We start from the raw sequence: 14,057 nt of genomic DNA, 5'->3' as shown, positions 1-14,057 counted from the left end.
CAACGTGGCAAAATGGAGGCACGTCTTCATAGCAGTGTGCGTAAACCTCAGCGAAGCAGCAGTCTGGTTCTCATGGTAACCAGGATTTCCATATACTGCAGGGGTACACATAGTCTGACATCACTTTGCTGCAGGGAGGATTTCTGTGCATACTCAAGGACTAAATTAAGCCCTTTGTAAATGGAGAATGCGTGTCCATTTTCATGTCTGTAAGTGTATGGCTTTCCCTGTGTGAAAGGGAGGGGAAAAGTGAGACAAAAGGGGATGCAAAATTTTATTTCTCTTAAGTAGAAACAGAAATAACCCTGACACAACCAGCTCCTCATTTTTAGTTTGTGTTCCATTTTAAAAGCAATAATATCTTGCACAGCTGGGAGGAAAGAAGGATGGTAGCAGCTTCTTTAGGTCTAAGAAAATTTGCTTTGCTAATGAGAAACATGGAGAAATGCATTTACTGAATGTTAGGTGATGCTTTCTGCTGCAACATCATATATACAGATTTAGCAGGGAAAGACTGTAATGAAGATGTGATATTCATCATGCATGGTATAGTGACATCTGGTGTAAGACGTGCTGTGCTGTGTGCTGCAGTTCCCAGCTAGGAAGATAATCCATGTGCTTTGGTGTTATCAGACTCTGCCGTGGAGCCCAGTGAGAGGTCTTCTTGCCCCTCATTTAAGATGAGTCGTACTTACTGTAATATCTTCCAGGGCCCCATGTTATTCAATTCTATATATATTCTGTCCTGGGGAATTATAATACAAGAGAACCTGACATGGAATCTCTATTGTTCTGTTAAGGAGACTGGAATTTCCCAAGTGTGAAAGGTCTACAGTTGCTTGTAGATAATTTATAATAGGCCTGTATATGGACCTAAAAGAGCTTAAAATTGGCTGGAGGTTTGAAGGCATTTAGCATACTGAGGGATCTTTCCCTTTTTTATTTTTTTTGGCAGTAACACCAACTCTGAACTGAAAACACTTCTCATACAGCTCTTTTGGCTTGTATTGATCTAAATCATTTTGAACCATTCCACTTGCAAAGCTTTAGTATGGGTTTGTGTGAACTCTGATACATGGAGATCTTGCAGGGCTAAGACGGATACCAGTTTTTATAATGCAAAGCTGTAGTTCTTCCCTTTTCCTCATTACAAAATCTCATCTTTCTAAATGAAGTTCAGTGGAGCTTTGCATAGGAGTGGTATCCACACCACCATCTCAACTGCATGACCAAAAGGTCTTCGATTTGTTTGATTTTTGAGCAGCGGTTTACTTTGCAATGTGTTTTGTGAACCGCCAAATATATTCCCAGATGATCACAAATTAAGTGACAATGTTAAATAAACATCAGCATATTTCTTGTGAATCTGGTGTACTGTTAAGTGATACAGACTTTTTAACAAATTGCTGCTTTTGCATGTTTTAATCAACAGATTTCACTCTTCTTCCGAACAAAGGTTCTCTTCTTTCTCCTTGGTTATGAATCACAATTTTATTACATTACTGTACTTGAAGTTAAATGTGAGACGTATAATCACAAATCTAACGATAAATGTCCTTTCCTGGTCACCTACATGTGGGGATGAGAATAAAAAGAAGAGGTAAAAAAGAGGAGAGAGAAAAGCCAGACCTTGGTATTTTAACTGCTATATCCTTCAGTGAATTGTTTTCTTGCTGGCAGCTTCTGGTAAATATGGAAAACAAAATTGGTGGTTATGTAATGCCTTGAGAGGAAAGAGAGCCTGCTTTGAACTGACAACAGCTTTGACAGCTTGAACGTTGAAGCTAGAAATATCTTGCCAGAAATATTGTCTTTAACGTCGCAGAACCCTACTGGAGTCCTTCTCTCCAGGAAGGAAAGGCAGGCGGCACCTTGGCATGTGGCTGTACTGCAACAGTGCAGGGCCACCGGCAACGATTAACGATAAATAACACCTGAGCTGCTGCTTTGATATCAGTATTTGCTGTGTGCTCACTGTCCCTTCTGTACCCCAGAGGGAGCTGCTTTTTCTGGCCTTCACGTTGGAATATGGTGCAACAACTGTGATAGGGAAATCAAAGGGATGGCTTCTTTAAGAAGCCTGTGTTGCTTGGCACCAGAAGTCCTTTGCTTCCTTTTTTCCAAGTGGTTCCAGAAGTGCATTCATAATTAATTATAATTTTCCATTTGATTTTATAACTGTAATGGAAAATATTTATCACACAAGTTGGAGGAGACCTGCCTAGGCTGACTGTGACATAAATGAGCTAATACATCTCTCTCCACCCTTCCTCATACAATTTTTAATCAGTATGAGCCATTTTTTAGTATTTTTCATTTATTCATATGTAATAGTGCAGTACAAGAATGCATGTTATTTATTCCGGTTATAATCATAAACGAGTTTCTAGGTCACACATGTAGAACTTTCAGGGATGTGCAGAACCTGCAGGCATCAGCAATAACCTGTAGATGGCATTATCCTGTGAACATGGTGGACAGATGTGCTGTCTACAACTAGTGACTTAGAGAGAGAGCAAGAGAGAACCAGTGGGAAAAGAGATTAAAAACAAAAGAGAAGGTCTCATTACTTCACTAGAAGAGGAAAGGTGTGAGAAGGAATCATCAAAGTCCTCTCTTCTGTTTTTTGGATCTCTTCTGTGCTTAAACAGCCCAGACTGACCAAAGCCCTTGGCTGGGTGCAGTGCCCAGTCCCTGACATCCCCTCTGGGATGCTGCAGCAGCCAGGTAACGTGTCCATAATGGTTCTGCAAAAGCAGCCCATAGAGGCAGTGCCCCATGCGGTGCTCCACTGTGCTCCGTACAAGCTGGCGTTGGGATTTTGAATGCCTGGAGCAACCAATCCCATTTAGGCACATCCTGGTAGCTTATGTGCTTGCCTTCTTAGGCACCACGGGCTCTGCAGGCTCCCCTTTCCACAGCCGAGAACAGGAGTAGAGGAGAGATCTCCAGCTCTGGGAGGCTGAGAGAAATAAGGATATCCAACGTCTGCAGTGCATGTGACAGCGGGCCTCTTGTCACCACAGGCAAAACATCAGCCTGAGAAGGACTTCTACTAGCCAAGGCCATGTCACTGGTCTGGCTATGAACACTATCAAACAGTAGCCCAAGGGGCAGCCCATCAGGTCCTTTCTTGATACTACCTGCTTTTCTGCTGCAGGCATGGTGGACAGTGCTGGGGGCTTGGCAGGATTCCACTAACAATCATGAAAGCAACAAACAAAATTATATACCTGAAGTATATATGTTTCTTTATATAAAACAATTACTTTTACTTAATGCAAATTTAATAAAAATGTATTTAAAATATCATGCAAATATAATGCATGAACTATATATAAAAGTGTATGTATATATATTTATAACAATAGATAAAATTAAGAGCTACACAAAGTATACTTGCCTGTTATCAAAAGAGTCTTGGTCTGCTCTTCGGCAGTATAGTTCCAATATTATTTCGGTCTCCGGGTCTTTCTTGCAACACTCGAGGAAAAACTAGTTCTTGTCCTCCATTAAAATTTTAGATTTTTCTTTTATTTCCTGCCCTATTATAAATCAGGATGATAAATTTAAAAGCTTCTGCATACCAAAAAATCTCAGTGTCTCTCTAATTAAATTCAGAGTAGTTTAACTGCTTGGTTCAGTTTTCAGCCATTTTTTAGTCTGGCTTAAACTTTGAAAGGTATCCTTTACAAGCCAGAAATGGGAATTTTCATTCCACCTATATTTTTTTTCACTAGTTGATAATCTCACAGCTGAGCTCTGGTTAAAGTCAACTTAGCTGTGGTAAGGTAGAGCAATCAGGCAAAAGCTCTGGGATCAACACCATCTCAGTAAGGAAAACAGCATTTTAAGTGTGTTGATAGTTGTGTGCCTTATATACAATCTGCTGGAAGCAGCATACGCTGTCAAGTCTCAGATTCCTCAGAAACTCTTCTTTAGGTGATGCAGGCATTATGAACATAGCAGTGCTCTCACTGCCTCTGTTTCTTTCTCTCCTCCTTGCAGATGACGTGACTGTTAATTGTCTAAATTTCCTTATCTTTAATGTGTGTTACAGCAGATTGTTTCATTCTCCTGAACAAGCCCTTTCAACGGTGCTCCTTCACTGTATTTTTCTGAGAGAGTGGGAAAAGCTATTAGGTGGTCTTCCATCCTCCCCCTCATAACAACTTGAGCTCTTTAATTTAAAATTTGACCGCAGCCACGATCTTGTGCTATTAAGCTTAACCGGGGGTTTATTCTGCAGCATTGCTTGACATTTGCTCTAGGATAGGTTCTGCTCTGAGCTGTGTTCATCTCTCCCTTACCCCCGCAGGTTCTGTTTCATTTCGCAGCTGTAGTTTTCATTTGGTTATAGCCTGGCTGTTGGCGTTCTAGTACTACATTGGGTAGTGTGTCCTGCAAAAATGGTCTCCTCCTCCTTCTGCTGTTTTCTTATTGGGTCTCTGACTTCCTTAATTGTTTTTTATTGTTTGGATAATGTTTGGTGTATCCTACAGTCCAATGCACTATGATGAGCGTAATACTTCAAGTGCAACTTTTACCTAGCAAATACACTAAAGAATAGGCGAAAAATAAAAAATCAACTAGTTTTGCCTCAGAAAGAAATAACCTGTCTGGCAACAAATACTCAGTAGCATTCAGAAACATGTCTTAAGTGAGATTTCCTGGAATGCTCAGTCATATGACTTACGGATTGCAGGTTTTACTCATTTCTTACATTATTATACTAATACATTTTTTTCTTTAAAATTTGATCAGTTTTATTTTATTTATTCAGACAATTTAAGGAAATCAGGTAGGACATGTTTGAAACAGACAGAAACATGGTACTCTTCTTCAAAATGTTCTTTAGAATGATCAGACAAGGGCTGAAAAGAACCTATTAAACTTCAGAACCACCAGAGGGAACTGATCTCAGAGGTGCTGAACAGGTGTGCTGACCATGTTGAGCTGCATGTGTAGGATTATGTGTTTCATACCTCTAACTATAGGGCCAGAACTGTTTCAAGTGTAGCAATTTGGGTTTTTTTAACTTTTTCACCAAGCTGGAATTGATATGATTGCAGAGGACATGACCTCAACCACTGTCAGCTCTGCATTCCGGAGCATTTTGAATCCTTCCTCCAGCCTCTTCCCTGGACCAGTAACCATTCATGCCTTTGAATAATTTCTCTAGGATTTTGGAATATCTGTACCTAAGGACTGAAGTTTCATAAACTGCAACATGCAATTCATCTACAGTGTTTCAGTGGTATTTTTTGGGCCATACACAACTTCCTACAGTAGTTTTCAGACTAATTTTCCTGGGGAAGAAGGAGTTGCATGCCATGTCAGCAGAAAACTGAAAGCAGCCAAATTCACACTCGCAATGCAGCTGACCAATGTCCAGTGCAACAGGTCCTGATCTGTCATGGGCACTAACCCTGAGTGATATTTGTATGAATCCAATGCAGCTAGAAGCCCAGAAAAATAAGATGATGAAATCAGCAATGAGGATGAGACTAACTATTACAGTGATTATTGCAGGAATGGATATTCAGTTTTTACACTGTTATTTATTATACATTACGCCAGAACAACATAAAATCATCATGAACCTTTGAAACAGTTTGTGAATTACACAAACATGAGATCACAACATGCATTTTTCACTCCTTGTTTTTCATTTTAAATATATATAGCAATAAAAATATTATGGGTGTATTAATCTCAGCATTCTTTGTTTAGAAATCTGGCTACAATGAATTTGAGGATGCTTACAAATGCTGTGTACAATCTTACACCTAGAAAATCAAGACAAGAGCTGATGTCTTTCTGGTCCAGATTTAGAGACTGCAAGCACTTGAGATAACAGGATTGCTTTTATTATTTTAATTAATTTCCTTATCAGTGAGGAAACAGTGTCTTAATCTTCGGAGTCAGTTACCAGTACAGAGAAATCTAGTTCTCATAATTACATTTGAGGTGATAGTTTGCTTAGTTTGATGTGAAGCCACACAAGAATCCCCCTCAATATATTTTTCCTAGCTTAAGTTTTCCGGAATGATTTTTTTTTTTTTTTTGCTATCTGTGCTCTTGGCATTCTGAAGAAGGGACCAAACAACCTGTTCTGTAAACTGCAACTATTTAAGTCTATGAAATCCCACCTCAAATCTTTCATTGGTTTCTATGTTTATTTCTTAGCTATCTGTATATTGCAATTGGTGTTCACACATCAATATACATGAATATATATGCAATGATTCAGTGAAATACACATACGTATTATATAAATTGTATAAGCACATATGAATTTAACTGTCAATTTCAAATGTATAAATGCACTTTTCTGAAACCTGCAAATGGACGTGGGCACAATTTAGAGGGCCGTCTGAAAAACTGGCTTTACGCTCTTTTATAGTTACTCTGTAAGGATACAATTGTGAACAAGATAGTTGATTGTCTCTTTCATTGGAAAATCTGATAGAAAAGACAGTTTCTATGTATAGCAATATATGGGATGGAGGGTGTAGTAAATTTGAGACTTCAGTACAGTTGCTATCTAGTGAAAACTTCTGCGTTGTCATAAAATCATTTTCTGCTGCCAAATTCTCCTTTTTTAAGTCTAATATATAATGTTAATCATAGACTTCCATAAGAAGTTAAATTGCCTTTGAACATAATATTTTTATGTTTAATGAAAACACTAGTAGAGTTCAACTGCTTGAGGAGATGTGTGCATCACATACGGACAGTAGGAAAGAAACTTTGAATCACAGACACCCGTGTTAAATAGTAGATAGGTGTGATGTTTCTGTAAATTATAAGGAGTTATCAGATAGTGTGGTGGAACGATTATCTGTGGTATTTCTGTTAAAAAAAAGATATACAAACTTTAATTAAAATGGCTTCTAACAGAAGCTGAGTGAGATGTCTGTAAGAAGCAAGGATGCTTGCAAATATTGGATAAATAGTGTGGTGAAACGATTATCTGTGGTATTTCTATTAAAAAAAGATATACAAACTTTGTTTAATTAAAATTGCTTCTAACAGAAGCTGAGTGAGATGTCTGTAAGAAGCAAGGATGCCTGCAAATTGAGTTTCAAAGCTTTATTTGAATTGAGGCTTTACCTCAGTCCCTGGGAAAGCAATGGAGAAAATAATTCTGGAAGCCATTTCCAAAATATTAAGGACAAGAAGGTAATTGGGCGTAGTCAGCTTTACTAAAGAGAAATCATGTCTGAACAAACTGATGGCCTTCTACAATGAAATGACTGGCTCAGTGGATGAGGAGAGAGCAGTGGATATTGTTTATCTTGACTTCAGGAAGGTTTTCAACACTGTCTCCCACAATATCCTCACTGACAAACCCATTAAGCATGGGCTAGATAAATGGAGAGTGAAGTGGACTGAAACTGGGTGAACTTTCAGACTTATAAGGTTGTGATGAGTGGCACAAAGTCCAGCTGGAAGCCAGTCACTGGCAGTGTACTGCACAGATCAATACTGAAGTCAATACTGTTTAATATCTTCATTAATGACCTGGATGAAGGGACAGAGTGTACCCTCTTCGAGTTCGTATATGATATAAAATCGGGAGGAGTGCCTGACACACCAGAGGGTCATGCTGTCATTCAGAGAGACCTTGACAGGCTGGAGAAATGGGCTGACAGGAACTTCATGAATTTCAACAAAGGGAAATGCCAAGTCCTGCACCTGGGGCTGGATAACCCCATGCACCAGTGCCTGCTGGGGGCTGCCCAGCTTGAAACCAGCTTTGCAAGCAAGGACCTGGGGGTCCTGGTGGACATGAAGTTGACCATAAACTAGCAGTGTGCCCTTGTGGCAAAGCACGCCAACAGCATCCTGAAACCAGTCTCTTCAGTGGTGCCCAATGACAGGACCAGAGGCAATGGGCACAAACTGAAACACAGGAGGTTCCCTCTGAACATCATCAGGAAATACTGATGATTTCCCAGAGAGGTTGTGGAGTCTCCATCCTTGGAAATATTCAAAACCTGACTGGACAACATCCTGAACAAACCCCTTTGCTTGGCCCTGCTTTGAGAAATGGGTAGGATTAAATAATCTCCAGAGATGTCTTTCAAACTCAGCCATTCTGTGATTCTGTGATACTACTTTCAATCCTCCCAGCACATGCTGAGTAAGCTTTCCATTCTTTTTTTTTTTAATCTGATTAGTTTAGCTTATCTTTGAAGAGATATTCCAGTGTTTTAACAGTGCTTTGGTACCAGAATCTGTACAAAAAGATTTGACTAGGTGCACCAACGAAGTCCTCAGATCCATGGCTACTCAGAGTAAAACTTTTAGGGCATATAGAATAAGTTTTACTAGTGTGTCCAGAGGGTCTTGTCTCCCTCATACTGTGGTAGATGCTTCTGCCACATCATGTGTTTACAACCAAATGGCCAAGGCTGCACCACTGACAAGTCAGGGCCCTACCCCCTTAAAAACAAACAAACAAAAAACAAGTAAGGTTTTTATGCTTTCCTTTGGATCTCTTCTAGAAAGCACTTTACCCAGTGGGCAAAGAGGAATCCATAATCCTGCTTGGTCATGTTTGCCTAAAAAGGTTTCTTCTAGAATTAACTGCTAGAGGTTGTAACCAAGCAGCTTACCCTAGGCTTGAGCCTTGAAAGTGACAACAAGGCTGTGTGCATACACCTCGGGAGCTGCGCCTTGTGCCGTGCCTTGCCTAGTCCTCCAGATAAACTTCCACAAATGTTTCTTCTTCAATCTGGACAGTGTAAGTTCTGCTTTGGTTTCAAAGAGAGACATGACAGGAAACTGTGTGAAAGACTAATAGTACTTTGGCAGTATTTGTCTAGGAAAGTACGTGCTTTAACAATCTTCCATTTTACTGAAAATTAGTCAGAGCAGAGTAGGGGAAAATTTTTCCTGTTGGGTTCAGAGGTTGAAGGTGCCTCTCAGATAGTTTAGTATGAGACACTATGTGCAAAAGACAGGCCCAAAAAGATGAACTTGTGTACATCTTTGTTGGACTTAGGGTGATGACAAAAAGGAGATTATTATAGGTGCAAGTAGTAAAGAAACAGCTTCTAAGATGAATCAGTAGATCAAAATGCTTTGAGAAAAAGATGGTTACAGTAGTGTCAGAGGCTGCAAATATTGCTGATATTTGCCATGTGTTCCTGCAGCTCATGTTCCCCGTGGTATGGCTGCGGATCCTCAGAAGCATCTGGCTAAGGGCAAACATCAGGCACTGAAGCTGACGTGGAGCCTGGGCTGTGTGCATTTGGGCTTGCATCCCAGGCCATTGTATTTAGAGGTCAGACAGCACAGGGTCACAGAGCTGTGTGCTGGTGCCTCAGGACTTGCTGCATGGATAAGATGCACAGTCCTCTCTGCCCTCCTGTTTCATTTAACAAGGAAACATTTGTATTGATTGCAGACGCTGATGCTTAAATTTGGTTGATAAGCAACAGGAAGCAAGGAGAACTGGCTGTGAGCCTCATCTGGCCAGATAAATTTCTTGAGAAAAAGCAGCACCTGCAGACTTGTCGATAAGCCCCAAAGCATCGTTCTTCAGGAAATATTGAATTTGGATACTGGCTGCCTGACAAACAGATGTTGCAGTAAGAGAAAGGGCTTGTTTGGCACTGTCTCCTGTATAGCAAGGGCACCTGGAAACTAGCCCTAAAAAGACAAAAGCAGAACAGACTGTAAGACAACACCTGGGACATGACTCTAGTCTTCCTTTTGATATGTTCTGTAGCAGATGGTGATTACGGCCAGCAAACAGAGGGGCAAGGATACAAAGTGAGCTCCTATAATTTTGCAGTCCTACCGAGGAGGGCTCAGGGCCATCCAGATTACATCTGTGATTATTTCTGGAATTTCGTGGAAGAGCATCAGCCCTACAACACACAATTTTATAAGCTGCACAGCTACTATGATGCATACAGGCAGTGTTTGTATTCCTTTTCTCCTTTTTGAGACTACTAGCAGTTCCTCTCTTGTTCCTCTTGTTTAAGTGCTACAAACTAATCCTACAGAAAATCTAACAGCTCATTCGTAGGAATTAATCACTGTAAAGGAAATAGTCTCTTGTTAAGCCTCTTTCTTCAGAGAGCTAATACACTGCACTCACCTAGATATCTCATGAAAGGCTGTAAGGGTAAAATTACTAGCTGCCCTGAGAGGCTTTCCAGCCAAGTTTCTACTCTTAATGAACAGGTTGCATCTCTATTCATTTTTGCAAACACAGAACAAATTGCTCCAGAAGCTATACATTTAGTATGTCATGACACTCTCCTTAGGTCACCAACATGCAGGACATATCTCCTCAGTGCTATCCATAGCTGGGGTAGGTTATAGAAAGCTCGAACATCTATATGGTTTAGTTGAGAATCATGTTGCCAAAGCAACATAGTATGTGAAGTGCTTATTTGCAAACTGATGGAGTAACTCAAGCCTTGTCTTTTCAGCAAGGTTAAGTGCCTTGTGTGCTATGCCAGTGCTGAAATACTGCTTCTATTCTCAGTGTTAGTTCACTTGGTACTAGCACAAGGTCTTGGCGGCATGGTTCATTGCATGATGTAGGCAAACCCAAGCTATTTCCCAAAATGATAGGGGGCCTCTACCACCCGAGAAGGGAAAGCAATGAAAAAGAAGTGCAAAAATGATTGTGTATGTTACTTCTGCGGCAGAGTTGGAACCCAATAATTGTGTGGGTGGCTGAGGGAAGGGGAGACAGGAGGGCTACATGTCAGTGTGTGTTTGGGAAAGGAGCTGGAAATAGTTTGGAAAACATTGCCTTTGGTTGTCAGCACACAACTGACCATGATGGAGTGAGAAAAGTTTTGAGATTTTGCCTTGCCAGGGCTAAACTAACGCTATCTGTTTGCACGTGTGAACTTAGCCTTCTGCAGCTGAGAGGGAGAACACTTCAGTGAAAGAGTTTGCATTAACATGCCTTACTTTGCAAAAAGCTGGCAAAAAGCAGTAAAAGCTGACTGCTACTGTGGCTACCTGACAGGCAGTAATTTGTTAGCCAGCTTTATTTGATTGCATCAGATTTGTGTTCCTTTACCCTTACTACGTAGTTAGTCTGCCCTTAGCAGGATTTGCCCTTAAAATGTTCCAAGCATCCATGAAGCCTGACTAAACCGTGAGCGTAAAAAATTATTCGCGAGGAGCATTTTAGAAATGGAGGAAAGCCAGAATGATTTTTTGAAATATCTTCTTGATACAGCATGCCAGCAAAACTCACTGAAGCCTGAAAATATATGGAACCTGCTTACTGTAGAACAAGATACATAATGACACACCTAATGTGTTACACTGATGTGATAAAGTACAAGTGGTTTACAATAAATAAAAAAATCCATTTTAGCTCTGCTTTTTATCAAAATAATGATTCATAATAACATGCTAACAATGCTACTGATAGGGTCTTGTGCTTTTGGGGAAAAGGGAATTATTTTTCATTAATTTTCTTTTCAATTAAGCAGCTGTTCTGTTTGTTTCTCTTGGGATATATGTATTAAAATTTGCAAATGTTCACTGTAATTTTTACTAATTTAATAGGTTTATCCATCAGTTGTACTAATGTGTACCCTGGTTTTCCCTTATCCCTCATTCCCAAGCCTTAGTCACTGTTGTTTAAAATTCTGGGGAAGATGCTTTGTTGTGTGCTTTATAATTGGGAGTTGACTGATAAGGCGGTTGTCAAGTATAACATTTCTTTTTTTTTTTTTTTTTTTATTTTAGATATTGAACTAGAGAAGAGGCCTAAAAGATAATTCTGGAGAACAACTGAGGAAGCTGTACAAAGTCAGAGACTAGACACCTGGTCTAAACCTCAGCTTGCTGCCGTACTGGGTGTTATCTTAGCACTTTTCTGTTGCTGCTGCTTCACATAACTAATCTTTGCCTGTTCAGGGGCTGTCAGTTAAACTCTCCTCCTTCCTGACTGCTTCTCAGAAGTGCTTCTGCCCCTAATACGGAGTCACAGTGGTAGTTTCTCCCCCTCCCTATGGCCCACGGACACAGAGCAGGGCTGTGCAGTGGTAGCAAGCTTCAGGGAGCGCACTAGGTCTGTTGCTCCGTCCCTTATATATTTACCTGAAGGAGGACCAGGTGGTCTGAGCAGTCCCGTTGGCTTCTGCACAACTGTCTTCCACAGGCAATGTCTGACCTCCCGTGAACGGAGGTTCTGTGTTGCTCTAAAAAGATTTTTTCTAATGGAAGAGTTGAAAGCTCAAAGTTTTGTATAGTTCAGTGTGCTACGCTGAGGGTGGTTAGACCATCAGTTTTAGTGGCAGAACCTGTTACTTATTTGGGTTTTCTCTCAATTTTTACACAGAAGGTGCTTTAAATATTGTAACTGCTATTTGTAATAGATGTCCTACAAAAGGTCAGTAGAAATTTGGTATTGTTTAAGAACAAAATTTAATAAGCAGCTGCTTAAGGTTTTAATCTTAACAGATCACATTGTGGTACATGCAGGAAGTACTGCCCAGTTGCCATAAGACCCCTATTACAGGTATAACTATAGAGACAAATTTACTGTAAAATATTTACAGGTTAAGTCTGTAATATTTGTAAGATTAACTTATAGTTCTTCACAGTGCTTACAGCTACTCTAAACCTGAGTCCTCTCTGACCTCTGAAACATACAGGTGAGAATTCAAATACTAACAGTGACTGGTTTTATAGCAACGTATCTGAACAGCAGCATCCAGTTCCAGCTACTGGTCAGGATCACAGGTCCCAGAAGCCTGCTTTTACCTTGTTACAGCTATGAAATACACTCTCTGATGCACTCTTGAGGGGTAGATTAAGCATTAATAATACAAATTCCTCCTCATTTTTTGTTGTTGACCTTACATGCCAAGGCACTGAGCTTGTCAAATGGCAAACTTACATTGCGAGAAACAGTTCTGGAGTGCTCAAAAGTTTCCTTCCTAAATCACTGTCTTCTCCCATTTGGTTTAGGTTATTTCCTTCTCCATCAGTTTCCCTCCCCACGCAGTGTGTCTGATTTATTATTAGTGGGTTGCTGCATTGTCTCCTATCTGATTGTGTAATTCTGCCTTCAATGTGGAGAGACACAGGGGAAATGTGTGCACAGTCTCTTCTCTCCTACCATGTGTGCCTGGTGGACCAGGAGGGGTCAGACCACTTTTGGGGGCTTTGTATTCCTTGTACTTAGGAACAAAACTTCCCTGTGTTCTCTGCTCATTTTATACAGCCATGAAGTGGGTATTTGTTATTAAGTGGCAAGCCCCTGCACGGGTCATGGAATTTGTTGGCTGCACTGCTTATCTCTTTAAATTTTGCTGAGCTTGCGAACGTGTTAATACAAATAATGGCTACGTGCTTTGCCCTGGCATTGATGGCCTTGCTGTGCTAGGGGAGCTATCCTGTGGAGAGGATGAGGGAATACATCTCCCTCTTCCTACCCAGGATTGATGTGGATGGTTTTATTATGCAGGTTCCTGAGGTTCTTGTTCATCCTTACGTGAGCTGTTTAATACTACTAATTAACACCGTTAGCATATTATGGGGTTTATGGAATCTGGTGTCATCCTGGAGTAAGAGAAGACAACTTTTGGGTGAGGCAATACTGAAATGTGCCCTGAGGCAGCCGGTCCCTGGGTAGCAGGGTGTGTGGAAGGATTTCGGCAGGTTCCTAGGGCAGTTATCACCTCCCATAACCTGGGACTTTACACCTGAACAGGCAAGTAGCCCTGGCAAACTATGCGCTACCTGATAGAAGGGTGCCTTGCCTACCCCAATGGAAACCAGCAGCTTCTAGCACTGTACTGGGGCCTGGCCTGTGCCTATCGAGCCACAGTTCAGTACTCTCAGAGGACTGTGGTTGAGGCAGGGACCCAAACAACAACTACAGTAATTGCCCCAGCAGTGAAAACGAAACAGTGGACAAGGAAAACGACGGGTCCATATCATCGATTAGTAAGGGAGGAGGAAGAAGAGGAAAGGTTTGATCAAGAAGCTGGTCCTTCGACAAAGGAATTAGAGGAAGGAGTGAGAGAATTCAGACAAGAAGCGGAAACTATCTGGTC

This window comes from Mycteria americana, chromosome 2, assembly GCF_035582795.1.
Source record: "Mycteria americana isolate JAX WOST 10 ecotype Jacksonville Zoo and Gardens chromosome 2, USCA_MyAme_1.0, whole genome shotgun sequence".
Classification (NCBI taxonomy): Eukaryota; Metazoa; Chordata; class Aves; order Ciconiiformes; family Ciconiidae; genus Mycteria; species Mycteria americana.
The sequence above is the reverse complement of the archived record's forward strand: the minus strand, read 5'-3'. Positions refer to the sequence as shown.